The sequence below is a fragment of the Ambystoma mexicanum genome, chromosome 4q, assembly GCF_040938575.1.
Source record: "Ambystoma mexicanum isolate Mex_15411 chromosome 4q, UKY_AmexF1_1, whole genome shotgun sequence".
Lineage (NCBI taxonomy): Eukaryota > Metazoa > Chordata > Amphibia > Caudata > Ambystomatidae > Ambystoma > Ambystoma mexicanum.
The window spans coordinates 526,648,995-526,673,994 of record NC_090928.1 but is presented as its reverse complement, the minus strand read 5'-3'; the positions used below and the strand labels follow the sequence as shown (position 1 = coordinate 526,673,994).

Here is a 25,000-nt window from a genome sequence, read left to right as displayed (position 1 = left end):
GTATCATCTTACTATAAAATAAAGTGGAGAAAACACAAATAAGACTTTTTTCCACACAGGTTTAATCGGCTATTTCCTGATATTCTTCAATGCGTTCTGATATTGACTGGTAATTGTGTTTGATACTTTCTTAGACTATTTCTGCCTCTGGCTGATGTGTATTTTCTTTCCAAACTCCACCAGAGCCTATGATTACACAGCATCCTATCTGTGGAAAACGGCAGTGCAGGGATAGGGAAGAAAACAATAGGCATCCAAAGGAGCCCGGCTAGCTCAGTCGGTAGAGCATGAGACTCTTAATCTCAGGGTCGTGGGTTCGAGCCCCACGTTGGGCGAAAACAACTAAAATGTTAGTGCTTTTTGACCAAAAAAATAGAAATTGAAAGTCTCTTTACAATATTTGCAATATTTTCATTGTTAAAATGCAATATATGAATGCATGTCTGGATGATGTGTAATGGGGCAATACCACACCTTAATGTATTCACAGTAAAAGAAAAAGTATGTATCATCTTACTATAAAATAAAGTGGAGAAAACACAATTAAGATTTGTTTCCACACAGGTTTAATCGGCTATTTCCTGATATTCTTCAATGCGTTCTGATATTGACTGGAAATTGTGTTTGATACTTTCTTAGACTATTTCTGCCTCTGGCTGATGTGTATTTTCTTTCCAAACTCCACCAGAGCCTATGATTACACAGCATCCAATCTGTGGAAAACGGCAGTGCAGGGATAGGGAAGAAAACTATAGGCATCCAAAGGAGCCCGGCTAGCTCAGTCGGTAGAGCATGAGACTCTTAATCTCAGGGTTGTGGGTTCGAGCCCCACGTTGGGCGAAAACAACTAAAATTGTAGTGCTTTTTGACCAAAAAAATACATCCTATCTGTGGAAAGCGGCAGTGCAGGGATAGGGAAGAAAACGTTTTTACAATATTTGCAATATTTTGATTGTTAACATGCAATATATGAATGCATGTCTGGATGATGTGTAATGGGGCAATACCACACCTTAATGTATTCACTGTAAAAGAAAAAGTATGTATCATCTTACTATAAAATAAAGTGGAGAAAACACAAATAAGACTTTTTTCCACACAGGTTTAATCGGCTATTTCCTGATATTCTTCAATGCGTTCTGATATTGACTGGTAATTGTGTTTGATACTTTCTTAGACTATTTCTGCCTCTGGCTGATGTGTATTTTCTTTCCAAACTCCACCAGAGCCTATGATTACACAGCATCCTATCTATGGAAAACGGCAGTGCAGGGATAGGGAAGAAAACTATAGGCATCCAAAGGAGCCTGGCTAGCTCGGTCGGTAGAGCATGAGCCTCTTAATCTCAGGGTCGTGGGTTCGAGCCCCACGTTGGGCGAAAACAACTAAAATTGTAGTGCTTTTTGACCAAAAAAATACATCCTATCTGTGGAAAACGGCAGTGCAGGGATAGGGAAGAAAACTATAGGCATCCAAAGGAGCCCGGCTAGCTCAGTCGGTAGAGCATGAGACTCTTAATCTCAGGATCGTGGGTTCTAGCCCCACGTTGGGCGAAAACAACTAAAATTTTAGTGCTTTTTGACCAAAAAAATAGAAATTGAAAGTCTCTTTACAATATTTGCAATATTTTCATTGTTAACATGCAATATATGAATGCATGTCTGGATGATGTGTAATGGGGCAATACCACACCTTAATGTATTCACTGTAAAAGAAAAAGTATGTATCATCTTACTATAAAATAAAGTGGAGAAAACACAAATAAGACTTTTTTCCACACAGGTTTAATCGGCTATTTCCTGATATTCTTCAATGCGTTCTGATATTGACTGGTAATTGTGTTTGATACTTTCTTAGACTATTTCTGCCTCTGGCTGATGTGTATTTTCTTTCCAAACTCCACCAGAGCCTATGATTACACAGCATCCTATCTGTGGAAAACGGCAGTGCAGGGATAGGGAAGAAAACTATAGGCATCCAAAGGAGCCCGGCTAGCTCAGTCGGTAGAGCATGAGACTCTTAATCTCAGGGTCGTGGGTTCGAGCCCCACGTTGGGCGAAAACAACTAAAATTTTAGTGCTTTTTGACCAAAAAAATAGAAATTGAAAGTCTCTTTACAATATTTGCAATATTTTCATTGTTAAAATGCAATATATGAATGCATGTCTGGATGATGTGTAATGGGGCAATACCACACCTTAATGTATTCACAGTAAAAGAAAAAGTATGTATCATCTTACTATAAAATAAAGTGGAGAAAACACAATTAAGATTTGTTTCCACACAGGTTTAATCGGCTATTTCCTGATATTCTTCAATGCGTTCTGATATTGACTGGAAATTGTGTTTGATACTTTCTTAGACTATTTCTGCCTCTGGCTGATGTGTATTTTCTTTCCAAACTCCACCAGAGCCTATGATTACACAGCATCCAATCTGTGGAAAACGGCAGTGCAGGGATAGGGAAGAAAACTATAGGCATCCAAAGGAGCCCGGCTAGCTCAGTCGGTAGAGCATGAGACTCTTAATCTCAGGGTTGTGGGTTCGAGCCCCACGTTGGGACGAAAACAACTAAAATTGTAGTGCTTTTTGACCAAAAAAATACATCCTATCTGTGGAAAGCGGCAGTGCAGGGATAGGGAAGAAAACGTTTTTACAATATTTGCAATATTTTGATTGTTAACATGCAATATATGAATGCATGTCTGGATGATGTGTAATGGGGCAATACCACACCTTAATGTATTCACTGTAAAAGAAAAAGTATGTATCATCTTACTATAAAATAAAGTGGAGAAAACACAAATAAGACTTTTTTCCACACAGGTTTAATCGGCTATTTCCTGATATTCTTCAATGCGTTCTGATATTGACTGGTAATTGTGTTTGATACTTTCTTAGACTATTTCTGCCTCTGGCTGATGTGTATTTTCTTTCCAAACTCCACCAGAGCCTATGATTACACAGCATCCTATCTATGGAAAACGGCAGTGCAGGGATAGGGAAGAAAACTATAGGCATCCAAAGGAGCCTGGCTAGCTCGGTCGGTAGAGCATGAGCCTCTTAATCTCAGGGTCGTGGGTTCGAGCCCCACGTTGGGCGAAAACAACTAAAATTGTAGTGCTTTTTGACCAAAAAAATACATCCTATCTGTGGAAAACGGCAGTGCAGGGATAGGGAAGAAAACTATAGGCATCCAAAGGAGCCCGGCTAGCTCAGTCGGTAGAGCATGAGACTCTTAATCTCAGGGTCGTGGGTTCGAGCCCCACGTTGGGCGAAAACAACTAAAATTTTAGTGCTTTTTGACCAAAAAAATAGAAATTGAAAGTCTCTTTACAATATTTGCAATATTTTCATTGTTAACATGCAATATATGAATGCATGTCTGGATGATGTGTAATGGGGCAATACCACACCTTAATGTATTCACTGTAAAAGAAAAAGTATGTATCATCTTACTATAAAATAAAGTGGAGAAAACACAAATAAGACTTTTTTCCACACAGGTTTAATCGGCTATTTCCTGATATTCTTCAATGCGTTCTGATATTGACTGGTAATTGTGTTTGATACTTTCTTAGACTATTTCTGCCTCTGGCTGATGTGTATTTTCTTTCCAAACTCCACCAGAGCCTATGATTACACAGCATCCTATCTGTGGAAAACGGCAGTGCAGGGATAGGGAAGAAAACTATAGGCATCCAAAGGAGCCCGGCTAGCTCAGTCGGTAGAGCATGAGACTCTTAATCTCAGGGTCGTGGGTTCGAGCCCCACGTTGGGCGAAAACAACTAAAATTTTAGTGCTTTTTGACCAAAAAAATAGAAATTGAAAGTCTCTTTACAATATTTGCAATATTTTCATTGTTAAAATGCAATATATGAATGCATGTCTGGATGATGTGTAATGGGGCAATACCACACCTTAATGTATTCACAGTAAAAGAAAAAGTATGTATCATCTTACTATAAAATAAAGTGGAGAAAACACAAATAAGACTTGTTTCCACACAGGTTTAATCGGCTATTTCCTGATATTCTTCAATGCGTTCTGATATTGACTGGAAATTGTGTTTGATACTTTCTTAGACTATTTCTGCCTCTGGCTGATGTGTATTTTCTTTCCAAACTCCACCAGAGCCTATGATTACACAGCATCCAATCTGTGGAAAACGGCAGTGCAGGGATAGGGAAGAAAACTATAGGCATCCAAAGGAGGCCGGCTGGCTCAGTCGGTAGAGCATGAGACTCTTAATCTCAGGGTCGTGGGTTCGAGCCCCACGTTGGGCGAAAACAACTAAAATTGTAGTGCTTTTTGACCAATCAAATACATCCTATCTGTGGAAATCGGCAGTGCAGGGATAGGGAAGAAAACGTTGGGCGAAAACAACAAAAATTTTAGTGGTCTTTGACCAAAAAAATAGAAATTGAAAGTCTCATTACAATATTTGCAATATTTTGATTGTTAACATGCAATATATGAATGCATGTCTGGATGATGTGTAATGGGGCAATACCACACCTTAATGTATTCACTGTAAAAGAAAAAGTATGTATCATCTTACTATAAAATAAAGTGGAGAAAACACAAATAAGACTTTTTTCCACACAAGTTTAATCGGCTATTTCCTGATATTCTTCAATGCGTTCTGATATTGACTGGTAATTGTGTTTGATACTTTCTTAGACTATTTCTGCCTCTGGCTGATGTGTATTTTCTTTCCAAACTCCACCAGAGCCTATGATTACACAGCATCCTATCTGTGGAAAACGGCAGTGCAGGGATAGGGAAGAAAACTATAGGCACCCAAAGGAGCCCGGCTAGCTCAGTCGGTAGAGCATGAGACTCTTAATCTCAGGGTCGTGGGTTCGAGCCCCACGTTGGGCGAAAACAACTAAAATTGTAGTGCTTTTTGACCAAACAAATACATCCTATCTGTGGAAAACGGCAGTGCAGGGATAGGGAAGAAAACTATGGGCATCCAAAGGAGCCCGGCTTGCTCAGTCGGTAGCACATGAGACTCTTAATCTCAGGGTCGTGGGTTCGAGCCCCAGGTTGGGCGAAAACAACTAAAATTTTAGTGCTTTTTGACCAAAAAAATAGAAATTGAAAGTCTTTTTACAATATTTGCAATATTTTGATTGTTAACATGCAATATATGAATGCATGTCTGGATGATGTGTAATGGGGCAATACCACACCTTAATGTATTCACTGTAAAAGAAAAAGTATGTATCATCTTACTATAAAATAAAGTGGAGAAAACACAAATAAGACTTTTTTCCACACAGGTTTAATCGGCTATTTCCTGATATTCTTCAATGCGTTCTGATATTGACTGGTAATTGTGTTTGATACTTTCTTAGACTATTTCTGCCTCTGGCTGATGTGTATTTTCTTTCCAAACTCCACCAGAGCCTATGATTACACAGCATCCTATCTATGGAAAACGGCAGTGCAGGGATAGGGAAGAAAACTATAGGCATCCAAAGGAACCTGGCTAGCTCGGTCGGTAGAGCATGAGCCTCTTAATCTCAGGGTCTTGGGTTCGAGCCCCACGTTGGGCGAAAACAACTAAAATTGTAGTGCTTTTTGACCAAAAAAATACATCCTATCTGTGGAAAACGGCAGTGCAGGGATAGGGAAGAAAACTAGAGGCATCCAAAGGAGCCCGGCTAGCTCAGTCGGTAGAGCATGAGACTCTTAATCTCAGGGTCGTGGGTTCGAGCACCACTTTGGGCGAAAACAACTAAAATTTTAGTGCTTTTTGACCAAAAAAATAGAAATTGAAAGTCTCTTTACAATATTTGCAATATTTTCATTGTTAACATGCAATATATGAATGCATGTCTGGATGATGTGTAATGGGGCAATACCACACCTTAATGTATTCACTGTAAAAGAAAAAGTATGTATTGTCTTACTATAAAATAAAGTGGAGAAAACACAAATAAGACTTTTTTCCACACAGGTTTAATCGGCTATTTCCTGATATTCTTCAATGCGTTCTGCTATTGACTGGTAATTGTGTTTGATACTTTCTTAGACTATTTCTGCCTCTGGCTGATGTGTATTTTCTTTGCAAACTCCACCAGAGCCTATGATTACACAGCATCCTATCTGTGGAAAATGGCAGTGCAGGGATAGGGAAGAAAACTATAGGCATCCAAAGGAGCCCGGCTAGCTCAGTCGGTAGAGCATGAGACTCTTAATCTCAGGGTCGTGGGTTCGAGCCCCACGTTGGGCGAAAACAACTAAAATTGTAGTGCTTTTTGACCAAAAAAATACATCCTATCTGTGGAAAACGGCAGTGCAGGGATAGGGAAGAAAACTATGGGCATCCAAAGGAGCACGGCTTGCTCAGTCGGTAGCGCATGAGACTCTTAATCTCAGGGTCGTGGGTTCGAGCCCCACGTTGGGCGTAAACAACTAAAATTTTAGTGCTTTTTGACCAAAAAAATAGAAATTGAAAGTCTCTTTACAATATTTGCAATATTTTGATTGTTAACATGCAATATATGAATGCATGTCTGGATGATGTGTAATGGGGCAATACCACACCTTAATGTATTCACTGTAAAAGAAAAAGTATGTTTCCACACAGGTTTAATCGGCTATTTCCTGATATTCTTCAATGCGTTCTGATATTGACTGGAAATTGTGTTTGATACTTTCTTAGACTATTTCTGCCTCTGGCTGATGTGTATTTTCTTTCCAAACTCCACCAGAGCCTATGATTACACAGCATCCAATCTGTGGAAAACGGCAGTGCAGGGATAGGGAAGAAAACTATAGGCATCCAAAGGAGCCCGGCTAGCTCAGTCGGTAGAGCATGAGACTCTTAATCTCAGGGTCGTGGGTTCGAGCCCCACGTTGGGCGAAAACAACTAAAATTGTAGTGCTTTTTGACCAAAAAAATACATCCTATCTGTGGAAAGCGGCAGTGCAGGGATAGGGAAGAAAACGTTTTTACAATATTTGCAATATTTTGATTGTTAACATGCAATATATGAATGCATGTCTGGATGATGTGTAATGGGGCAATACCACACCTTAATGTATTCACTGTAAAAGAAAAAGTATGTATCATCTTACTATAAAATAAAGTGGAGAAAACACAAATAAGACTTTTTTCCACACAGGTTTAATCGGCTATTTCCTGATATTCTTCAATGCGTTCTGATATTGACTGGTAATTGTGTTTGATACTTTCTTAGACTATTTCTGCCTCTGGCTGATGTGTATTTTCTTTCCAAACTCCACCAGAGCCTATGATTACACAGCATCCTATCTATGGAAAACGGCAGTGCAGGGATAGGGAAGAAAACTATAGGCATCCAAAGGAGCCTGGCTAGCTCGGTCGGTAGAGCATGAGCCTCTTAATCTCAGGGTCGTGGGTTCGAGCCCCACGTTGGGCGAAAACAACTAAAATTGTAGTGCTTTTTGACCAAAAAAATACATCCTATCTGTGGAAAACGGCAGTGCAGGGATAGGGAAGAAAACTATAGGCATCCAAAGGAGCCCGGCTAGCTCAGTCGGTAGAGCATGAGACTCTTAATCTCAGGGTCGTGGGTTCGAGCCCCACGTTGGGCGAAAACAACTAAAATTGTAGTGCTTTTTGACCAAAAAAATACATCCTATCTGTGGAAAGCGGCAGTGCAGGGATAGGGAAGAAAACGTTTTTACAATATTTGCAATATTTTGATTGTTAACATGCAATATATGAATGCATGTCTGGATGATGTGTAATGGGGCAATACCACACCTTAATGTATTCACTGTAAAAGAAAAAGTATGTATCATCTTACTATAAAATAAAGTGGAGAAAACACAAATAAGACTTTTTTCCACACAGGTTTAATCGGCTATTTCCTGATATTCTTCAATGCGTTCTGATATTGACTGGTAATTGTGTTTGATACTTTCTTAGACTATTTCTGCCTCTGGCTGATGTGTATTTTCTTTCCAAACTCCACCAGAGCCTATGATTACACAGCATCCTATCTATGGAAAACGGCAGTGCAGGGATAGGGAAGAAAACTATAGGCATCCACAGGAGCCTGGCTAGCTCGGTCGGTAGAGCATGAGCCTCTTAATCTCAGGGTTGTGGGTTCGAGCCCCACGTTGGGCCAAAACAACTAAAATTGTAGTGCTTTTTGACCAAAAAAATACATCCTATCTGTGGAAAACGGCAGTGCAGGGATAGGGAAGAAAACTATAGGCATCCAAAGGAGCCCGGCTAGCTCAGTCGGTAGAGCATGAGACTCTTAATCTCAGGGTCGTGGGTTCGAGCCCCACGTTGGGCGAAAACAACTAAAATTTTAGTGCTTTTTGACCAAAAAAATAGAAATTGAAAGTCTCTTTACAATATTTGCAATATTTTCATTGTTAACATGCAATATATGAATGCATGTCTGGATGATGTGTAATTGGGCAATACCACACCTTAATGTATTCACTGTAAAAGAAAAAGTATGTATCATCTTACTATAAAATAAAGTGGAGAAAACACAAATAAGACTTTTTTCCACACAGGTTTAATCGGCTATTTCCTGATATTCTTCAATGCGTTCTGATATTGACTGGTAATTGTGTTTGATACTTTCTTAGACTATTTCTGCCTCTGGCTGATGTGTATTTTCTTTCCAAACTCCACCAGAGCCTATGATTACACAGCATCCTATCTGTGGAAAACGGCAGTGCAGGGATAGGGAAGAAAACTATAGGCATCCAAAGGAGCCCGGCTAGCTCAGTCGGTAGAGCATGAGACTCTTAATCTCAGGGTCGTGGGTTCGAGCCCCACGTTGGGCGAAAACAACTAAAATTTTAGTGCTTTTTGACCAAAAAAATAGAAATTGAAAGTCTCTTTACAATATTTGCAATATTTTCATTGTTAACATGCAATATATGAATGCATGTCTGGATGATGTGTAACGGGGCAATACCACACCTTAATGTATTCACTGTAAAAGAAAAAGTATGTATCATCTTACTATAAAATAAAGTGGAGAAAACACAAATAAGACTTTTTTCCACACAGGTTTAATCGGCTATTTCCTGATATTCTTCAATGCGTTCTGATATTGACTGGTAATTGTGTTTGATACTTTCTTAGACTATTTCTGCCTCTGGCTGATGTGTATTTTCTTTCCAAACTCCACCAGAGCCTATGATTACACAGCATCCTATCTGTGGAAAACGGCAGTGCAGGGATAGGGAAGAAAACTATAGGCATCCAAAGGAGCCCGGCTAGCTCAGTCGGTAGAGCATGAGACTCTTAATCTCAGGGTCGTGGGTTCGAGCCCCACGTTGGGCGAAAACAACTAAAATTTTAGTGCTTTTTGACCAAAAAAATAGAAATTGAAAGTCTCTTTACAATATTTGCAATATTTTCATTGTTAACATGCAATATATGAATGCATGTCTGGATGATGTGTAATGGGGCAATACCACACCTTAATGTATTCACTGTAAAAGAAAAAGTATGTATCATCTTACTATAAAATAAAGTGGAGAAAACACAAATAAGACTTTTTTCCACACAGGTTTAATCGGCTATTTCCTGATATTCTTCAATGCGTTCTGATATTGACTGGTAATTGTGTTTGATACTTTCTTAGACTATTTCTGCCTCTGGCTGATGTGTATTTTCTTTCCAAACTCCACCAGAGCCTATGATTACACAGCATCCTATCTGTGGAAAACGGCAGTGCAGGGATAGGGAAGAAAACTATAGGCATTCAAAGGAGCCCGGCTAGCTCAGTCGGTAGAGCATGAGACTCTTAATCTCAGGGTCGTGGGTTCGAGCCCCACGTTGGGCGAAAACAAATAAAATTTTAGTGCTTTTTGACCAAAAAAATAGAAATTGAAAGTCTCTTTACAATATTTGCAATATTTTCATTGTTAAAATGCAATATATGAATGCATGTCTGGATGATGTGTAATGGGGCAATACCACACCTTAATGTATTCACAGTAAAAGAAAAAGTATGTATCATCTTACTATAAAATAAAGTGGAGAAAACACAAATAAGACTTTTTTCCACACAGGTTTAATCGGCTATTTCCTGATATTCTTCAATGCGTTCTGATATTGACTGGAAATTGTGTTTGATACTTTCTTAGACTATTTCTGCCTCTGGCTGATGTGTATTTTCTTTCCAAACTCCACCAGAGCCTATGATTACACAGCATCCAATCTGTGGAAAACGGCAGTGCAGGGATAGGGAAGAAAACTATAGGCATCCAAAGGAGCCCGGCTGGCTCAGTCGGTAGAGCATGAGACTCTTAATCTCAGGGTCGTGGGTTCGAGCCCCACGTTGGGCGAAAACAACTAAAATTGTAGTGCTTTTTGACCAAACAAATACATCCTATCTGTGGAAAGCGGCAGTGCAGGGATAGGGAAGAAAACGTTGGGCGAAAACAACAAAAATTTTAGTGGTCTTTGACCAAAAAAATAGAAATTGAAAGTCTCATTACAAAATTTGCAATATTTTGATTGTTAACATGCAATATATGAATGCATGTCTGGATGATGTGTAATGGGGCAATACCACACCTTAATGTATTCACTGTAAAAGAAAAAGTATGTATCATCTTACTATAAAATAAAGTGGAGAAAACACAAATAAGACTTTTTTCCACACAAGTTTAATCGGCTATTTCCTGATATTCTTCAATGCGTTCTGATATTGACTGGTAATTGTGTTTGATACTTTCTTAGACTATTTCTGCCTCTGGCTGATGTGTATTTTCTTTCCAAACTCCACCAGAGCCTATGATTACACAGCATCCTATCTGTGGAAAACGGCAGTGCAGGGATAGGGAAGAAAACTATAGGCATCCAAAGGAGCCCGGCTAGCTCAGTCGGTAGAGCATGAGACTCTTAATCTCAGGGTCGTGGGTTCGAGCCCCACGTTGGGCGAAAACAACTAAAATTGTAGTGCTTTTTGACCAAACAAATACATCCTATCTGTGGAAAACGGCAGTGCAGGGATAGGGAAGAAAACTATGGGCATCCAAAGGAGCCCGGCTTGCTCAGTCGGTAGCGCATGAGACTCTTAATCTCAGGGTCGTGGGTTCGAGCCCCAGGTTGGGCGAAAACAACTAAAATTTTAGTGCTTTTTGACCAAAAAAATAGAAATTGAAAGTCTTTTTACAATATTTGCAATATTTTGATTGTTAACATGCAATATATGAATGCATGTCTGGATGATGTGTAATGGGGCAATACCACACCTTAATGTATTCACTGTAAAAGAAAAAGTATGTATCATCTTACTATAAAATAAAGTGGAGAAAACACAAATAAGACTTTTTTCCACACAGGTTTAATTGGCTATTTCCTGATATTCTTCAATGCGTTCTGATATTGACTGGTAATTGTGTTTGATACTTTCTTAGACTATTTCTGCCTCTGGCTGATGTGTATTTTCTTTCCAAACTCCACCAGAGCCTATGATTACACAGCATCCTATCTATGGAAAACGGCAGTGCAGGGATAGGGAAGAAAACTATAGGCACCCAAAGGAGCCTGGCTAGCTCGGTCGGTAGAGCATGAGCCTCTTAATCTCAGGGTCGTGGGTTCGAGCCCCACGTTGGGCGAAAACAACTAAAATTGTAGTGCTTTTTGACCAAAAAAATACATCCTATCTGTTGAAAACGGCAGTGCAGGGATAGGGAAGAAAACTATAGGCATCCAAAGGAGCCCGGCTAGCTCAGTCGGTAGAGCATGAGACTCTTAATCTCAGGGTCGTGGGTTCGAGCACCACGTTGGGCGAAAACAACTAAAATTTTAGTGCTTTTTGACCAAAAAAATAGAAATTGAAAGTCTCTTTACAATATTTGCAATATTTTCATTGTTAACATGCAATATATGAATGCATGTCTGGATGATGTGTAATGGGGCAATACCACACCTTAATGTATTCACTGTAAAAGAAAAATTATGTATCGTCTTACTATAAAATAAAGTGGAGAAAACACAAATAAGACTTTTTTCCACACAGGTTTAATCGGCTATTTCCTGATATTCTTCAATGCGTTCTGCTATTGACTGGTAATTGTGTTTGATACTTTCTTAGACTATGTCTGCCTCTGGCTGATGTGTATTTTCTTTCCAAACTCCACCAGAGCCTATGATTACACAGCATCCTATCTGTGGAAAACGGCAGTGCAGGGATAGGGAAGAAAACTATAGGCATCCAAAGGAGCCCGGCTAGCTCAGTCGGTAGAGCATGAGACTCTTAATCTCAGGGTCGTGGGTTCGAGCCCCACGTTGGGCGAAAACAACTAAAATTGTAGTGCTTTTTGACCAAAAAAATACATCCTATCTGTGGAAAACGGCAGTGCAGGGATAGGGAAGAAAACTATGGGCATCCAAAGGAGCCCGGCTTGCTCAGTCGGTAGCGCATGAGACTCTTAATCTCAGGGTCGTGGGTTCGAGCCCCACGTTGGGCGTAAACAACTAAAATTTTAGTGCTTTTTGACCAAAAAAATAGAAATTGAAAGTCTCTTTACAATATTTGCAATATTTTGATTGTTAACATGCAATATATGAATGCATGTCTGGATGATGTGTAATGGGGCAATACCACACCTTAATGTATTCACTGTAAAAGAAAAAGTATGTATCATCTTACTATAAAATAAAGTGGAGAAAACACAAATAAGACTTTTTTCCACACAGGTTTAATCGGCTATTTCCTGATATTCTTCAATGCGTTCTGATATTGACTGGTAATTGTGTTTGATACTTTCTTAGACTATTTCTGCCTCTGGCTGATGTGTATTTTCTTTCCAAACTCCACCAGAGCCTATGATTACACAGCATCCTATCTATGGAAAACGGCAGTGCAGGGATAGGGAAGAAAACTATAGGCATCCAAAGGAGCCTGGCTAGCTCGGTCGGTAGAGCATGAGCCTCTTAATCTCAGGGTCGTGGGTTCGAGCCCCACGTTGGGCGAAAACAACTAAAATTGTAGTGCTTTTTGACCAAAAAAATACATCCTATCTGTGGAAAACGGCAGTGCAGGGATAGGGAAGAAAACTATAGGCATCCAAAGGAGCCCGGCTAGCTCAGTCGGTAGAGCATGAGACTCTTAATCTCAGGGTCGTGGGTTCGAGCACCACGTTGGGCGAAAACAACTAAAATTTTAGTGCTTTTTGACCAAAAAAATAGAAATTGAAAGTCTCTTTACAATATTTGCAATATTTTCATTGTTAACATGCAATATATGAATGCATGTCTGGATGATGTGTAATGGGGCAATACCACACCTTAATGTATTCACTGTAAAAGAAAAATTATGTATCGTCTTACTATAAAATAAAGTGGAGAAAACACAAATAAGACTTTTTTCCACACAGGTTTAATCGGCTATTTCCTGATATTCTTCAATGCGTTCTGCTATTGACTGGTAATTGTGTTTGATACTTTCTTAGACTATGTCTGCCTCTGGCTGATGTGTATTTTCTTTCCAAACTCCACCAGAGCCTATGATTACACAGCATCCTATCTGTGGAAAACGGCAGTGCAGGGATAGGGAAGAAAACTATAGGCATCCAAAGGAGCCCGGCTAGCTCAGTCGGTAGAGCATGAGACTCTTAATCTCAGGGTCGTGGGTTCGAGCACCACGTTGGGCAAAAACAACTAAAATTTTAGTGCTTTTTGACCAAAAAAATAGAAATTGAAAGTCTCTTTACAATATTTGCAATATTTTCATTGTTAACATGCAATATATGAATGCATGTCTGGATGATGTGTAATGGGGCAATACCACACCTTAATGTATTCACTGTAAAAGAAAAATTATGTATCGTTTTACTATAAAATAAAGTGGAGAAAACACAAATAAGACTTTTTTCCACACAGGTTTAATCGGCTATTTCCTGATATTCTTCAATGCGTTCTGCTATTGACTGGTAATTGTGTTTGATACTTTCTTAGACTATGTCTGCCTCTGGCTGATGTGTATTTTCTTTCCAAACTCCACCAGAGCCTATGATTACACAGCATCCTATCTGTGGAAAACGGCAGTGCAGGGATAGGGAAGAAAACTATAGGCATCCAAAGGAGCCCGGCTAGCTCAGTCGGTAGAGCATGAGACTCTTAATCTCAGGGTCGTGGGTTCGAGCCCCACGTTGGGCGAAAACAACTAAAATTGTAGTGCTTTTTGACCAAAAAAATACATCCTATCTGTGGAAAACGGCAGTGCAGGGATAGGGAAGAAAACTATGGGCATCCAAAGGAGCCCGGCTTGCTCAGTCGGTAGCGCATGAGACTCTTAATCTCAGGGTCGTGGGTTCGAGCCCCACGTTGGGCGTAAACAACTAAAATTTTAGTGCTTTTTGACCAAAAAAATAGAAATTGAAAGTCTCTTTACAATATTTGCAATATTTTGATTGTTAACATGCAATATATGAATGCATGTCTGGATGATGTGTAATGGGGCAATACCACACCTTAATGTATTCACTGTAAAAGAAAAAGTATGTATCATCTTACTATAAAATAAAGTGGAGAAAACACAAATAAGACTTTTTTCCACACAGGTTTAATCGGCTATTTCCTGATATTCTTCAATGCGTTCTGATATTGACTGGTAATTGTGTTTGATACTTTCTTAGACTATTTCTGCCTCTGGCTGATGTGTATTTTCTTTCCAAACTCCACCAGAGCCTATGATTACACAGCATCCTATCTATGGAAAACGGCAGTGCAGGGATAGGGAAGAAAACTATAGGCATCCAAAGGAGCCTGGCTAGCTCGGTCGGTAGAGCATGAGCCTCTTAATCTCAGGGTCGTGGGTTCGAGCCCCACGTTGGGCGAAAACAACTAAAATTGTAGTGCTTTTTGACCAAAAACATACATCCTATCTGTGGAAAACGGCAGTGCAGGGATAGGGAAGAAAACTATAGGCATCCAAAGGAGCCCGGCTAGCTCAGTCGGTAGAGCATGAGACTCTTAATCTCAGGGTCGTGGGTTCGAGCACCACGTTGGGCGAAAACAACTAAAATTTTAGTGCTTTTTGACCAAAAAAATAGAAATTGAAAGTCTCTTTACAATATTTGCAATATTTTCATTGTTAACATGCAATATATGAATGCATGTCTGGATGATGTGTAATGGGGCAATACCACACCTTAATGTATTCACTGTAAAAGAAAAATTATGTATCGTCTTACTATAAAATAAAGTGGAGAAAACACAAATAAGACTTTTTTCCACACAGGTTTAATCGGCTATTTCCTGATATTCTTCAATGCGTTCTGCTATTGACTGGTAATTGTGTTTGATACTTTCTTAGACTATGTCTGCCTCTGGCTGATGTGTATTTTCTTTCCAAACTCCACCAGAGCCTATGATTACACAGCATCCTATCTGTGGAAAACGGCAGTGCAGGGATAGGGAAGAAAACTATAGGCATCCAAAGGAGCCCGGCTAGCTCAGTCGGTAGAGCATGAGACTCTTAATCTCAGGGTCGTGGGTTCGAGCCCCACGTTGGGCGAAAACAACTAAAATTGTAGTGCTTTTTGACCAAAAAAATACATCCTATCTGTGGAAAACGGCAGTGCAGGGATAGGGAAGAAAACTATGGGCATCCAAAGGAGCCCGGCTTGCTCAGTCGGTAGCGCATGAGACTCTTAATCTCAGGGTCGTGGGTTCGAGCCCCACGTTGGGCGTAAACAACTAAAATTTTAGTGCTTTTTGACCAAAAAAATAGAAATTGAAAGTCTCTTTACAATATTTGCAATATTTTCATTGTTAACATGCAATATATGAATGCATGTCTGGATGATGTGTAATGGGGCAATACCACACCTTAATGTATTCACTGTAAAAGAAAAAGTATGTATCATCTTACTATAAAATAAAGTGGAGAAAACACAAATAAGACTTTTTTCCACACAGGTTTAATCGGCTATTTCCTGATATTCTTCAATGCGTTCTGATATTGACTGGTAATTGTGTTTGATACTTTCTTAGACTATTTCTGCCTCTGGCTGATGTGTATTTTCTTTCCAAACTCCACCAGAGCCTATGATTACACAGCATCCTATCTGTGGAAAACGGCAGTGCAGGGATAGGGAAGAAAACTATAGGCATCCAAAGGAGCCCGGCTAGCTCAGTCGGTAGAGCATGAGACTCTTAATCTCAGGGTCGTGGGTTCGAGCCCCACGTTGGGCGAAAACAACTAAAATTGTAGTGCTTTTTGACCAAAAAAATACATCCTATCTGTGGAAAACGGCAGTGCAAGGATAGGGAAGAAAACTATAGGTATCCAAAGGAGCCCGGCTAGCTCAGTCGGTAGAGCATGAGACTCTTAATCTCAGGGTCGTGGGTTCGAGCCCCACGTTGGGTGAAAACAACTAAAATTGTAGTGCTTTTTGACCAAAAAAATACATCCTATCTGTGGAAAGCGGCAGTGCAGGGATAGGGAAGAAAACGTTGGGCGAAAACAACTAAAATTTTAGTGCTTTTTGACCAAAAAAATAGAAATTGAAAGTCTCTTTACAATATTTGCAATATTTTGATTGTTAACATGCAATATATGAATGCATGTCTGGATGATGTGTAATGGGGCAATACCACACCTTAATGTATTCACTGTAAAAGAAAAAGTATGTATCATCTTACTATAAAATAAAGTGGAGAAATCACAAATAAGACTTTTTTCCACACAGGTTTAATCGGCTATTTCCTGATATTCTTCAATGCATTCTGATATTGACTGGTAATTGTGTTTGATACTTTCTTAGACTATTTCTGCCTCTGGCTGATGTGTATTTTCTTTCCAAACTCCACCAGAGCCTATGATTACACAGCATCCTATCTGTGGAAAACGGCAGTGCAGGGATAGGGAAGAAAACTATAGGCATCCAAAGGAGCCTGCCTAGCTCAGTCGGTAGAGCATGAGACTCTTAATCTCAGTGTCGTGGGTTCGAGCCCCGCGTTGGGCGAAAACAACTAAAATTGTAGTGCTTTTTGACCAAAAAAATACATCCTATCTGTGGAAAACGGCAGTGCAGGGATAGGGAAGAAAACTATGGGCATCCAAAGGAGCCCGGCTTGCTCAGTCGGTAGCGCATGAGACTCTTAATCTCAGGGTCGTGGGTTCGAGCCCCACGTTGGGCGAAAACAACTAAAATTTTAGTGCTTTTTGACCAAAAAAATAGAAATTGAAAGTCTCTTTAAAATATTTGCAATATTTTGATTGTTAACATGCAATATATGAATGCATGTCTGGATGATGTGTAATGGGGCAATACCACACCTTAATGTATTCACTGTAAAAGAAAAAGTATGTATCATCTTACTATAAAATAAAGTGGAGAAAACACAAATAAGACTTTTTTCCACACAGGTTTAATCGGCTATTTCCTGATATTCTTCAATGCGTTCTGATATTGACTGGTAATTGTGTTTGATACTTTCTTAGACTATTTCTGCCTCTGGCTGATGTGTATTTTCTTTCCAAACTCCACCAGAGCCTATGATTACACAGCATCCTATCTGTGGAAAACGGCAGTGCAGGGATAGGGAAGAAAACTATAGGCATCCAAAGGAGCCCGGCTAGCTCAGTCGGTAGAGCATGAGACTCTTAATATCAGGGTCGTGGGTTGGAGCCCCACGTTGGGCGAAAACAACTAAAATTGTAGTGCTTTTTGACCAAAAAAATACATCCTATCTGTGGAAAACGGCAGTGCAGGGATAGGGAAGAAAACTATAGGCATCCAAAGGAGCCCGGCTAGCTCAGTCGGTAGAGCATGAGACTCTTAATCTCAGGGTCGTGGGTTCGAGCCCCACGTTGGGCGAAAACAACTAAAATTGTAGTGCTTTTTGACCAAACAAATACATCCTATCTGTGGAAAGCGGCAGTGCAGGGATAGGGAAGAAAACGTTGAGCGAAAACAACTAAAATTTTAGTGCTTTTTGACCAAAAAAATAGAAATTGAAAGTCTCTTTACAATATTTGCAATATTTTGATTGTTAACATGCAATATATGAATGCATGTCTGGATGATGTGTAATGGGGCAATACCACACCTTAATGTATTCACTGTAAAAGAAAAAGTATGTATCATTTTACTATAAAATAAAGTGGAGAAAACACAAATAAGACTTTTTTCCACACAGGTTTAATCGGCTATTTCCTGATATTCTTCAATGCGTTCTGATATTGACTGGTAATTGTGTTTGATACTTTCTTAGACTATTTCTGCCTCTGGCTGATGTGTATTTTCTTTCCAAACTCCACCAGAGCCTATGATTACACAGCATCCTATCTGTGGAAAACGGCAGTGCAGGGATAGGGAAGAAAACTATAGGCATCAAAAGGAGCCCGGCTAGCTCAGTCGGTAGAGCATGAGACTCTTAATCTCAGGGTCGTGGGTTCGAGCCCCACGTTGGGCGAAAACAACTAAAATTGTAGTGCTTTTTGACCAAACAAATACATCCTATCTGTGGAAAGCGGCAGTGCAGGGATAGGGAAGAAAACGTTGAGCGAAAACAACTAAAATTTTAGTGCTTTTTGACCAAAAAAATAGAAATTGAAAGTCTCTTTACAATATTTGCAATATTTTGATTGTTAACATGCAATATATGAATGCATGTCTGGATGATGTGTAATGGGGCAATACCACACCTTAATGTATTCACTGTAAAAGAAAAAGTATGTATCATTTTACTATAAAATAAAGTGGAGAAAACACAAATAAGACTTTTTTCCACACAGGTTTAATCGGCTATTTCCTGATATTCTTCAATGCGTTCTGATATTGACTGGTAATTGTGTTTGATACTTTCTTAGACTATTTCTGCCTCTGGCTGATGTGTATTTTCTTTCCAAACTCCACCAGAGCCTATGATTACACAGCATCCTATCTGTGGAAAACGGCAGTGCAGGGATAGGGAAGAAAACTATAGGCATCAAAAGGAGCCCAGCTAGCTCAGTCGGTAGAGCATGAGACTCTTAATCTCAGGGTCGTGGGTTTGAGCCCCACGTTGGGCGAAAACAACTAAAATTGTAGTGCTTTTGACCAAAAAAATACATCCTATCTGTGGAAAACGGCAGTGCAGGGATAGGGAAGAAAACTATGGGCATCCAAAGGAGCCCGGCTTGCTCAGTCGGTAGAGCATGAGACTCTTAATCTCAGGGTCGTGGGTTCGAGCCCCACGTTGGGCGAAAACAACTAAAATTTTAGTGCTTTTTGACCAAAAAAATAGAAATTGAAAGTCTCTTTACAATATTTGCAATATTTTGATTGTTAACATGCAATATATGAATGCATGTCTGGATGATGTGTAATGGGGCAATACCACACCTTAATGTATTCACTGTAAAAGAAAAAGTATGTATCATCTTACTATAAAATAAAGTGGAGAAAACACAAATAAGACTTTTTTCCACACAGGTTTAATCGGCTATTTCCTGATATTCTTCAATGCGTTCTGATATTGACTGGTAATTGTGTTTGATACTTTCTTAGACTATTTCTGCCTCTGGCTGATGTGTATTTTCTTTCCAAACTCCACCAGAGCCTATGATTACACAGCATCCTATCTGTGGAAAACGGCAGTGCAGGGATAGGGAAGAAAACTATAGGCATCCAAAGGAGCCTGGCTAGCTCGGTCGGTAGAGCATGAGACTCTTAATCTCAGGGTCGTGGGTTCAAGCCCCACGTTGGGCGAAAACAACTAAAATTGTTGTGCTTTTTGACCAAAAAAATACATCCTATCTGTGGAAAACGGCAGTGCAGGGATAGGGAAGAAAACTATAGGCATCCAAAGGAGCCAGGCTAGCTCAGTCGGTAGAGCATGAGACTCTTAATCTCAGGGTCGTGGGTTCGAGCCCCATGTTGGGCGAAAACAACTAAAATTTTAGTGCTTTTTGACCAAAAAAATAGAAATTGAAAGTCTCTTTACAATATTTGCAATATTTTCATTGTTAACATGCAATATATGAATGCATGTCTGGATGATGTGTAATGGGGCAATACCACACCTTAATGTATTCACTGTAAAAGAAAAAGTATGTATCATCTTACTATAAAATAAAGTGGAGAAAACACAAATAAGACTTGTTTCCACACAGGTTTAATCGGCTATTTCCTGATATTCTTCAATGCGTTCTGATATTGACTGGAAATTGTGTTTGATACTTTCTTAGACTATTTCTGCCTCTGGCTGATGTGTATTTTCTTTCCAAACTCCACCAGAGCCTATGATTACACAGCATCCTATCTGTGGAAAACGGCAGTGCAGGGATAGGGAAGAAAACTATAGGCATCCAAAGGAGCCCGGCTAGCTCAGTCGGTAGAGCATGAGACTCTTAATCTCAGGGTCGTGGGTTCGAGCCCCACGTTTGGTGAAAACAACTAAAATTGTAGTGCTTTTTGACCAAACAAATACATCCTATCTGTGGAAAGCGGCAGTGCAGGGATAGGGAAGAAAATGTTGGGCGAAAACAACTAAAATTTTAGTGCTTTTTGACCAAAAAAATAGAAATTGAAAGTCTCTTTACAATATTTGCAATATTTTGATTGTTAACATGCAATATATGAATGCATGTCTGGATGATGTGTAATGGGGCAATACCACACCTTAATGTATTCACTATAAAAGAAAAAGTATGTATCATATTACTATAAAATAAAGTGGAGAAAACACAAATAAGACTTTTTTCCACACAGGTTTAATCGGCTATTTCCTGATATTCTTCAATGCGTTCTGATATTGACTGGTAATTGTGTTTGATACTTTCTTAGACTATTTCTGCCTCTGGCTGATGTGTATTTTCTTTCCAAACACCACCAGAGCCTATGATTACACAGCATCCTATCTGTGGAAAACGGCAGTGCAGGGATAGGGAAGAATACTATAAGCATCCAAAGGAGCCCGGCTAGCTCAGTCGGTAGAGCATGAGACTCTTAATCTCAGGGTCCTGGGTTCGATCCCCACGTTGGGCGAAAACAACTAAAATTGTAGTGCTTTTTGACCAAAAAAATACATCCTATCTGTGGAAAACGGCAGTGCAGGGATAGAGAAGAAAACTATAGGCACCCAAAAGAGCCCGGCTAGCTCAGTCGGTAGAGCATGAGACTCTTAATCTCAGGGTCGTGGGTTGGAGCCCCACGTTGGGCGAAAACAACTAAAATTGTAGTGCTTTTTGACGAAACAAATACATCCTATCTGTGGAAAACGGCAGTGCAGGGATAGGGAAGAAAACTATGAGCATCCAAAGGAGCCCGGCTTGCTCAGTCGGTAGCGCATGAGACTCTTAATCTCAGGGTCGTGGGTTCGAGCCCCACGTTGGGCGAAAACAAATAAATTTTAGTGCTTTTTGACCAAAAAAATAGAAATTGAAAGTCTCTTTACAATATTTGCAATATTTTGATTGTTAACATGCAATATATGAATGCATGTCTGGATGATGTGTAATGGGGCAATACCACACCTTAATGTATTCACTGTAAAAGAAAAAGTATGTATCATCTTACTATAAAATAAAGTGGAGAAAACACAAATAAGACTTTTTTCCACACAGGTTTAATCGGCTATTTCCTGATATTCTTCAACGCGTTCTGATATTGACTGGTAATTGTGTTTGATACTTTCTTAGACTATTTCTGCCTCTGGCTGATGTGTATTTTCTTTCCAAACTCCACCAGAGCCTATGATTACACAGCATCCTATCTGTGGAAAACGGCAGTGCAGGGATAGGGAAGAAAACTATAGGCATCCAAAGGAGCCTGGCTAGCTCGGTCGGTAGAGCATGAGACTCTTAATCTCAGGGTCGTGGGTTCGAGCCCCACGTTGGGCGAAAACAACTAAAATTGTTGTGCTTTTTGACCAAAAAAATACATCCTATCTGTGGAAAACGGCAGTGCAGGGATAGGAAAGAAAACTATAGGCATCCAAAGGAGCCCGGCTAGCTCAGTCGGTAGAGCATGAGACTCTTAATCTCAGGGTCGTGGGTTCGAGCCCCACGTTGGGCGAAAACACCTAAAATTTTAGTGCTTTTTGACCAAAAAAATAGAAATTGAAAGTCTCTTTACAATATTTGCAATATTTTCATTGTTAACATGCAATATATGAATGCATGTCTGGATGATGTGTAATGGGGCAATACCACACCTTAATGTATTCACTGTAAAAGAAAAAGTATGTATCATCTTACTATAAAATAAAGTGGAGAAAACACAAATAAGACTTGTTTCCACACAGGTTTAATCGGCTATTTCCTGATATTCTTCAATGCGTTCTGATATTGACTGGAAATTGTGTTTGATACTTTCTTAGACTATTTCTGCCTCTGGCTGATGTGTATTTTCTTTCCAAACTCCACCAGAGCCTATGATTACACAGCATCCTATCTGTGGAAAACGGCAGTGCAGGGATAGGGAAGAAAACTATAGGCATCCAAAGGAGCCCGGCTAGCTCAGTCGGTAGAGCATGAGACTCTTAATCTCAGGGTCGTGGGTTCGAGCTCCACGTTTGGCAAAAACAACTAAAATTGTAGTGCTTTTTGACCAAACAAATATATCCTATCTGTGGAAAGCGGCAGTGCAGGTATAGGGAAGAAAATGTTGGGCGAAAACAACTAAAATTTTAGTGCTTTTTGACCAAAAAAATAGAAATTGAAAGTCTCTTTACAATATTTGCAATATTTTGATTGTTAACATGCAATATATGAATGCATGTCTGGATGATGTGTAATGGGGCAATACCACACCTTAATGTATTCACTGTAAAAGAAAAAGTATGTATCATCTTACTATAAAATAAAGTGGAGAAAACACAAATAAGACTTTTTTCCACACAGGTTTAATCGGCTATTTCCTGATATTCTTCTATGCGTTCTGATATTGACTGGTAATTGTGTTTGATACTTTCTTAGACTATTTCTGCCTCTGGCTGATGTGTATTTTCTTTCCAAACTCCACCAGAGCCTATGATTACACAGCATCCTATCTGTGGAAAACGGCAGTGCAGGGATAGGGAAGAAAACTATAGGCATCCAAAGGAGCCCGGCTAGCTCAGTCGGTAGAGCATGAGACTCTTAATCTCAGGGTCGTGGGTTCGAGCCCCACGTTGGGCGAAAACAACTAAAATTGTAGTGCTTTTTGACCAAAAATATACATCCTATCTGTGGAAAACGGCAGTGCAGGGATAGGGAAGAAAACTATAGGCACCCAAAGGAGCCCGGCTAGCTCAGTCGGTAGAGCATGAGACTCTTAATCTCAGGGTCGTGGGTTCGAGCCCCACGTTGGGCGAAAACAACTAAAATTGTAGTGCTTTTTGACGAAACAAATACATCCTATCTGTGGAAAACGGCAGTGCAGGGATAGGGAAGAAAACTATGGGCATCCAAAGGAGCCCGGCTTGCTCAGTCGGTAGCGCATGAGACTCTTAATCTCAGGGTCGTGGGTTCGAGCCCCACGTTGGGCTAAAACAGCTAAAATTTTAGTGCTTTTTGACCAAAAAAATAGAAATTGAAAGTCTCTTTACAATATTTGCAATATTTTGATTGTTAACATGCAATATATGAATGCATGTCTGGATGATGTGTAATGGGGCAATACCACACCTTAATGTATTCATTGTAAAAGAAAAAGTATGTATCATCTTACTATAAAATAAAGTGGAGAAAACACAAATAAGACTTTTTTCCACACAGGTTTAATCGGCTATTTCCTGATATTCTTCAACGCGTTCTGATATTGACTGGTAATTGTGTTTGATACTTTCTTAGACTATTTCTGCCTCTGGCTGATGTGTATTTTCTTTCCAAACTCCACCAGAGCCTATGATTACACAGCATCCTATCTGTGGAAAACGGCAGTGCAGGGATAGGGAAGAAAACTATAGGCATCCAAAGGAGCCTGGCTAGCTCGGTCGGTAGAGCATGAGACTCTTAATCTCAGGGTCGTGGGTTCGAGCCCCACGTTGCGCGAAAACAACTAAAATTGTTGTGCTTTTTGACCAAAAAAATACATCCTATCTGTGGAAAACGGCAGTGCAGGGATAGGAAAGAAAACTATAGGCATCCAAAGGAGCCCGGCTAGCTCAGTCGGTAGAGCATGAGACTCTTAATCTCAGGGTCGTGGGTTCGAGCCCCACGTTGGGCGAAAACACCTAAAATTTTAGTGCTTTTTGACCAAAAAAATAGAAATTGAAAGTCTCTTTACAATATTTGCAATATTTTCATTGTTAACATGCAATATATGAATGCATGTCTGGATGATGTGTAATGGGGCAATACCACACCTTAATGTATTCACTGTAAAAGAAAAGGTATGTATCATCTTACTATAAAATAAAGTGGAGAAAACACAAATAAGACTTGTTTCCACACAGGTTTAATCGGCTATTTCCTGATATTCTTCAATGCGTTCTGATATTGACTGGAAATTGTGTTTGATACTTTCTTAGACTATTTCTGCCTCTGGCTGATGTGTATTTTCTTTCCAAACTCCACCAGAGCCTATGATTACACAGCATCCTATCTGTGGAAAACGGCAGTGCAGGGATAGGGAAGAAAACTATAGGCATCCAAAGGAGCCCGGCTAGCTCAGTCGGTAGAGCATGAGACTCTTAATCTCAGGGTCGTGGGTTCGAGCTCCACGTTTGGCAAAAACAACTAAAATTGTAGTGCTTTTTGACCAAACAAATATATCCTATCTGTGGAAAGCGGCAGTGCAGGTATAGGGAAGAAAATGTTGGGCGAAAACAACTAAAACTTTAGTGCTTTTTGACCAAAAAAATAGAAATTGAAAGTCTCTTTACAATATTTGCAATATTTTGATTGTTAACATGCAATATATGAATGCATGTCTGGATGATGTGTAATGGGGCAATACCACACCTTAATGTATTCAATGTAAAAGAAAAAGTATGTATCATCTTACTATAAAATAAAGTGGAGAAAACACAAATAAGACTTTTTTCCACACAGGTTTAATCGGCTATTTCCTGATATTCTTCTATGCGTTCTGATA

The 25,000-nt window shown here is 39.7% G+C and overlaps 24 non-coding genes across 24 annotated transcripts; all 24 read left to right on the top strand.

Moving 5' to 3' along the window:
* Nucleotides 1-262: 262 nt before the first annotated feature.
* Nucleotides 263-335, top strand: TRNAK-CUU (transfer RNA lysine (anticodon CUU)). The gene has a single exon. It is a non-coding gene; the product is annotated as a tRNA-Lys (tRNA).
* A 1,650-nt stretch (nt 336-1,985) lies between these two features.
* Nucleotides 1,986-2,058, top strand: TRNAK-CUU (transfer RNA lysine (anticodon CUU)). Its single transcript has one exon. It is a non-coding gene; the product is annotated as a tRNA-Lys (tRNA).
* Nucleotides 2,059-3,204: 1,146 nt separating this feature from the next.
* Nucleotides 3,205-3,277, top strand: TRNAK-CUU (transfer RNA lysine (anticodon CUU)). The gene has a single exon. It is a non-coding gene; the product is annotated as a tRNA-Lys (tRNA).
* A 432-nt stretch (nt 3,278-3,709) lies between these two features.
* On the top strand, nt 3,710-3,782 carry TRNAK-CUU (transfer RNA lysine (anticodon CUU)). The gene has a single exon. It is a non-coding gene; the product is annotated as a tRNA-Lys (tRNA).
* A 1,030-nt stretch (nt 3,783-4,812) lies between these two features.
* On the top strand, nt 4,813-4,885 carry TRNAK-CUU (transfer RNA lysine (anticodon CUU)). Its single transcript has one exon. It is a non-coding gene; the product is annotated as a tRNA-Lys (tRNA).
* Nucleotides 4,886-6,172: 1,287 nt separating this feature from the next.
* Nucleotides 6,173-6,245, top strand: TRNAK-CUU (transfer RNA lysine (anticodon CUU)). Its single transcript has one exon. It is a non-coding gene; the product is annotated as a tRNA-Lys (tRNA).
* A 560-nt stretch (nt 6,246-6,805) lies between these two features.
* TRNAK-CUU (transfer RNA lysine (anticodon CUU)) lies at nt 6,806-6,878 on the top strand. The gene has a single exon. It is a non-coding gene; the product is annotated as a tRNA-Lys (tRNA).
* A 640-nt stretch (nt 6,879-7,518) lies between these two features.
* TRNAK-CUU (transfer RNA lysine (anticodon CUU)) lies at nt 7,519-7,591 on the top strand. Its single transcript has one exon. It is a non-coding gene; the product is annotated as a tRNA-Lys (tRNA).
* A 640-nt stretch (nt 7,592-8,231) lies between these two features.
* Nucleotides 8,232-8,304, top strand: TRNAK-CUU (transfer RNA lysine (anticodon CUU)). The gene has a single exon. It is a non-coding gene; the product is annotated as a tRNA-Lys (tRNA).
* A 432-nt stretch (nt 8,305-8,736) lies between these two features.
* On the top strand, nt 8,737-8,809 carry TRNAK-CUU (transfer RNA lysine (anticodon CUU)). Its single transcript has one exon. It is a non-coding gene; the product is annotated as a tRNA-Lys (tRNA).
* Nucleotides 8,810-9,241: 432 nt separating this feature from the next.
* TRNAK-CUU (transfer RNA lysine (anticodon CUU)) lies at nt 9,242-9,314 on the top strand. The gene has a single exon. It is a non-coding gene; the product is annotated as a tRNA-Lys (tRNA).
* A 432-nt stretch (nt 9,315-9,746) lies between these two features.
* Nucleotides 9,747-9,819, top strand: TRNAK-CUU (transfer RNA lysine (anticodon CUU)). The gene has a single exon. It is a non-coding gene; the product is annotated as a tRNA-Lys (tRNA).
* A 432-nt stretch (nt 9,820-10,251) lies between these two features.
* TRNAK-CUU (transfer RNA lysine (anticodon CUU)) lies at nt 10,252-10,324 on the top strand. The gene has a single exon. It is a non-coding gene; the product is annotated as a tRNA-Lys (tRNA).
* A 525-nt stretch (nt 10,325-10,849) lies between these two features.
* Nucleotides 10,850-10,922, top strand: TRNAK-CUU (transfer RNA lysine (anticodon CUU)). The gene has a single exon. It is a non-coding gene; the product is annotated as a tRNA-Lys (tRNA).
* Nucleotides 10,923-12,209: 1,287 nt separating this feature from the next.
* TRNAK-CUU (transfer RNA lysine (anticodon CUU)) lies at nt 12,210-12,282 on the top strand. Its single transcript has one exon. It is a non-coding gene; the product is annotated as a tRNA-Lys (tRNA).
* Nucleotides 12,283-14,074: 1,792 nt separating this feature from the next.
* TRNAK-CUU (transfer RNA lysine (anticodon CUU)) lies at nt 14,075-14,147 on the top strand. Its single transcript has one exon. It is a non-coding gene; the product is annotated as a tRNA-Lys (tRNA).
* Nucleotides 14,148-15,434: 1,287 nt separating this feature from the next.
* On the top strand, nt 15,435-15,507 carry TRNAK-CUU (transfer RNA lysine (anticodon CUU)). The gene has a single exon. It is a non-coding gene; the product is annotated as a tRNA-Lys (tRNA).
* Nucleotides 15,508-16,114: 607 nt separating this feature from the next.
* On the top strand, nt 16,115-16,187 carry TRNAK-CUU (transfer RNA lysine (anticodon CUU)). The gene has a single exon. It is a non-coding gene; the product is annotated as a tRNA-Lys (tRNA).
* A 1,555-nt stretch (nt 16,188-17,742) lies between these two features.
* TRNAK-CUU (transfer RNA lysine (anticodon CUU)) lies at nt 17,743-17,815 on the top strand. The gene has a single exon. It is a non-coding gene; the product is annotated as a tRNA-Lys (tRNA).
* Nucleotides 17,816-18,340: 525 nt separating this feature from the next.
* TRNAK-CUU (transfer RNA lysine (anticodon CUU)) lies at nt 18,341-18,413 on the top strand. Its single transcript has one exon. It is a non-coding gene; the product is annotated as a tRNA-Lys (tRNA).
* Nucleotides 18,414-21,924: 3,511 nt separating this feature from the next.
* On the top strand, nt 21,925-21,997 carry TRNAK-CUU (transfer RNA lysine (anticodon CUU)). The gene has a single exon. It is a non-coding gene; the product is annotated as a tRNA-Lys (tRNA).
* Nucleotides 21,998-23,027: 1,030 nt separating this feature from the next.
* Nucleotides 23,028-23,100, top strand: TRNAK-CUU (transfer RNA lysine (anticodon CUU)). The gene has a single exon. It is a non-coding gene; the product is annotated as a tRNA-Lys (tRNA).
* A 102-nt stretch (nt 23,101-23,202) lies between these two features.
* On the top strand, nt 23,203-23,275 carry TRNAK-CUU (transfer RNA lysine (anticodon CUU)). The gene has a single exon. It is a non-coding gene; the product is annotated as a tRNA-Lys (tRNA).
* Nucleotides 23,276-24,057: 782 nt separating this feature from the next.
* Nucleotides 24,058-24,130, top strand: TRNAK-CUU (transfer RNA lysine (anticodon CUU)). Its single transcript has one exon. It is a non-coding gene; the product is annotated as a tRNA-Lys (tRNA).
* Nucleotides 24,131-25,000: the final 870 nt, after the last annotated feature.